At 35.9% G+C, this 4953-nt stretch overlaps 1 pseudogene; it reads left to right on the top strand.

Annotated features, from left to right (window-relative positions):
* The first annotated feature begins 669 nt into the window (after positions 1-669).
* On the top strand, positions 670-785 carry LOC111732513 (annotated as a pseudogene).
* Positions 786-4953: the final 4168 nt, after the last annotated feature.

Genomic DNA, 4953 nt, shown 5'->3' with positions numbered 1-4953 from the left:
AATTTTTATTTCTTGTATAATTTTCATAGTACCTATATAATAGTAGTAGATACCTAGGAGACATTGCATAAATTACTTGATAATTTAAAATTAGTCTTTATGAAGTCAAATGGTGCCACCATTTTCTACATCAATTCTCGCATGTGTTAAATTTAGACCTGTGTTTAAAAATATTTTATAAGATGTTGAATTAAATATTCAAAAAAAAGAAATAAAAATGGAATGGCTTAGTTATCATGTTCATCTTATATACTTCATAGCTTTCAAAATTTACATACTTTATAGATCCCCAAACTTTGGAGAACTGAAGGGATTTCCTAAAATCTCCTAATGTCACAATTGGCTTCTCTATATGGGAAGTCACATTAAGGTACATTAACAAACATAAAGTTATTTTATTCTTCCTTTCTTAGAGTGTCCATCTGAAGTTAAATCTGCTCCCTTCTTATCAATAAGAAAATTATTATAGAAATGTACATTAAAACCTGGAGTAATTGTTAACAGAACTTTAGTTGCTGGTGTACTTGGTGTATATGACGAGAACATAAGTTCAAATCAATGACTTTTAATACAAGGACGTAGGATGTGGTTCCATAGTATAGCGGTTAGCACATCTGCTTTACACACAGAAGGTCCTGGGTTCATACCCCAGTGGAGCCACCATCCATAGTCTATGGCCGTGCCACCCTGAACAAGCCCGATGTCCAATCTCAGAAGCTAAGCAGGGTTGAGCCTGGTTAGTACTTGGATGGGAGACCACCTAGGAAGACCAGGTGCTGTAAGCATAAATAAGAATTTTTTAAAAAAGGAAGCTGGAGATGGGGATATATTCAGTGCAATTTCCCACAATGTTTATATACTATTGGACTATAAAGAGGTGTCATAGCCTCACTGACAATCAAATGAGGTAGAAGATGTGAACTTTCTTTGAAAGGATTAAAAACTACACATCTATGATATCCCTGGTGGAAAATGACATTCAGAGTAATGAGCTTGACAACTTGGCCGCAATTAATCATCAAGTAAAGGTAGTCACTAAAGAAAGAAGGTCAATGTTGTAAGTTTGAAATTATAGTAAAAACTGATTCATTTCAATTAAATGGATATTGATGGGAACATCCTTGTTCTCTGAGCATGCTATTTATTTGAGGTTTTCCATCCAAATGTTGTATCTTAGATTCTTTAAGAGATTAGGTAGTCCATAGTCCATGTTTTATATTTAAAGATTTCATGTTATTCTTGTTCTGAAGGGAGCCTTAGCAGCTAACTTCAAAAGTAGTTTTGATGTATAGTTATTATTGCTGTACAATCTCAAAACAACTAAAATTTCCATTAGCTTGTAATGTATCATCATAACTCCTTCATTTATTAATGTAATTTCCTTAGAATATCAATATAATATAGTGAAGATACCCCCAAATTGTTTGTTGAATAGAGACCAAAATGGTTGAGAAATCTTTTACTACCCCATAATTCCCACTACAGCCATGAAGGCAAGCACTGTAATATCTGGAGCCCAGCTTACAAAAGACTTCTTTTGAGGTATGTAAAGCAAAGACCCTTTCCTCCCAGTATAATACCTGTATTTCCTTATCAACACAAGAAAGAGAAAGCAAGAGTTGGAAAGTGGGAGAATTTGGTGATTCTCTTTATAGGCCCCATATATTCTTTCTGTGGCCTACTGGCATCATAGTATTTCACTATAATATGTGCAAATAAATATAATTTCTCTCAAGTCCTTGGTGCCAAGAATACCATTTAAACCTGTATATATTTACACCTGGTAGAGTAAGGTGAGCAATGTAAATTTATACGCCCATTTAGCAAATAGGTATCAGGCAAAGAACCTCATCTTTAACTACCTGACTATGGCCTAATCACAGTGGGCCCTGTGAGAGGGCCCTCCTACTTTGAGACAAGAAGAAATGCAGACCACAACCAGCTGGCTCCGCCTTAGATAGTAGATGTTGAGTGTGAGAGGTGTTATCTGCCACTTTCCACCCAGGGGCACAAAGAAGAGCAAAATGCAAAAGAACCAGTCAGTCAAGTTTAGGCTATCCAATGTCCCAAAGACAACTTCTCTCTTATAATTCACCCCAATTTTACTTTCACATTTCCCAGTTAAAACTGTTCAACAAAATAAAGGATGAATATAAGAAGAAAGAGTTTGGGGAGAATTACTATCTCTGGAATTTGGAAAATGGAATTAGACATATTCCAGTTAGAGAACAGATAAAAGATGGGTGTATTGAAGTAGGAGGAGAGAGATCATGTGTAGGACAATCAGAACTATGGGTTATAAGGGATAGAAAGCAATGCGGGAGTACTAGTGTTCACTCTAGCATTGTACTTTCCTCAAGGCTTTTGGCACATTAAAGCCAACAATTTGAGGCATGTTTTGCAGCTTATAAATACCAATTGCCATTGTGGTAGTAACAGAGGCAGGCAAAGAATTGTGGGCCAACATTATCTGTTTTAATGCTGACTGTAATTCTGGTCTTTGGTAATTATTGCTTTTTTTTTTTTTCTCTTAAACTGGCTTGTTTTCAGCAGCACTGTGCATAATTTATTGCCTGTGGCATATCAATTGGAAGAAAGCAAAAACTTTAAATACTGGCTAACAAAATGAAAGGCATTTTATTACACAAAGAAAATTAGCAAAAAATAAATACAATTTACAAGGCTAGTCTTCTCTTTTGTATGTTTGTAAACTACTTTCAACAGCTCAGGAAACTCTCCTAGGTTTATAAGACCATTACTCCTTCACCATTTCTATTCCTGACCTTGATAATAATAAGTGATCTATGAGCTTTAGTTTTCTACACAACTAACACCTCCCAAATATATAAGCCTCTAAAATCACAGCCCAGCATGCAGATTGCTTTTCCTACTTTTGATCTATCAAAGCCAATTAAGTAGTTAAAGGCCATTTGCACAGCCAAAATCTTAGCTAAACAAACAGCATTTCCACGGCCCATTTCAGCCAGAATGAGTAAGAAGACAATGTCCCAAAGATAAATATTCTTTTGCATCTAGTATTATGGATACAAACAAAACAGTGGATGAAATATTTAATGTTTTAGATAGCCTTCTAAACACGTAGATTATGCTGGCCCTCTGGTTCAACACTATAAGAAAGGTCACTAGGAAACCCAATTAGTAATCAAAATTTATTTTCTGAGTGTTCCCTTCACATTCTTGCTCTGACCAGAATCTGGCTCTTCCGAGGGACACTGCTTCCCCTAACACTCTCTTAAAGAGTGTAAATGTTATTTCATACAGCTCTTGTCTTATATGTATATATGCATAAATGACCTCTGTGCTTTTCCCTGCTGCTCTGAAACCAGTTTTCCATCCTCTTCTCAGAGAAATCCCTGGCTTTAAATCTCAGCAGACTGTGTCACCCTACGTTTCATTATTCCTGTCCATCCAATGACAATCCCCACCCCTATCCCAACACACATACACCAAGTTCATTTTTCCTCATTTCTAAAAACATTTTAGATCTTGGCTCACACTCACTCACGCCAGTATTTATCCTGCCTTGTTTTTTTGTTTGTTTGTTTGTTTGTTTGGTGCTTATGCAAATGATTTTTCTAATGACATGTCTTCTCAATGCTTTGAATTTCTTTCCTTCATTGATCTTATACTCAGCCTTACCTAACCACTGTCTTGTGGTCACAGCCTATCAATACACTAACAATAAAATCTCTCTGTAATCCCAGTTTCACGTCTCTCACTCTGCTGACCGTCCTCATTCTCACCAGTTATTTTTCTCCTTTTAGTATTTCAAACCCAATAATTTTCCAACCACATTAGGGCCCTTAATAGTGATGATTCTACAAACTTTCCATGAGTTTCAACTATTAATTTCTTCATTTTCCTCCTTATCCACTTTAAATTCCCTCATCTGCCACTCTGTTGTAAATTGCCTGAACCCCTTTGCTCCTCATTCCTTGCTTTAATATACTCTTCCAACAAAGCCTCAGTCCTGGTTAAAGTCAGCTCTCCCCCTTCTTGACAATGCCTGTACTCGTGTAGTTGAATGTTGGTAAGGCAAAATATGCAACTGCTCTGATAGGTCTCAATGTTAATTCATAAATTTCAGTGGTCCCTAAATGCTATATATAAAACATTTATTTATATATGACAATATTGTATATTACATTATGTGTCCTATCACATCATAGATTATATTAAAAATTTGTATATCTCAATCAGGGATAGGGATATTATATATCCCTAGTTTATTCATTCATCTACTCCTCTACATGACTATTTCACACCTTCTTTTCTATCCGGAAATTTAATGTCCTCTTCACCATCCTCATTCTCCGCTGATGGCTCTTGTTTCCTACTTCACTAAAAGTCAAAGCAATCAGAAACAAAGTTTTACAGATTCCCATCACCACATTTTCCTGCCTACCAGAATATGCCTTTGTATCTTGATGAACATCCAAGTTCCTGTCCTAAGCTAATACTTCCATCTACTTTCAGGACTTAAAGAAAATGTTGCAGCAATTCTTTCCATCATCTCCTACATCACTGTGTTATCCTTTTTACAGGACTATTTCCATCAGCATATAAATGTGCCATTATTTTGTCCCATCTTTAAAAAAAAGGAAAGAAAACTTCCTTTATTCCACTTTCCCTAACAACTCCTTGTCCGAAAGCAAAATTCCTTGAAACAATTTTACATATTTTCCTCTATTATTTCTTTTGCCATTCTTTTTTTAAAATTACTCCAGAAAGCGTCTTGTCAAATAGTGGAGTAGATAAACACAGTGCTCGTTTCCTCCCACAACCACTTCAAAATTATAACTAAAGTACAAAACAAGCATCATTGAGGACCACCTGAAGTCTAGCTGAACAGAAGCCATATAACTAAGGATATAAAGAAGAAGCCAACTCAAGACTTATAGGAAGGGTGGAGACACTGAAGAAACTGGTCCC

Source organism: Pteropus vampyrus, unplaced genomic scaffold (genome assembly GCF_000151845.1).
Source record: "Pteropus vampyrus isolate Shadow unplaced genomic scaffold, Pvam_2.0 Scaffold463, whole genome shotgun sequence".
NCBI classification, from domain to species: Eukaryota; Metazoa; Chordata; class Mammalia; order Chiroptera; family Pteropodidae; genus Pteropus; species Pteropus vampyrus.
This window is presented reverse-complemented; position numbering and strand designations above follow the sequence as displayed.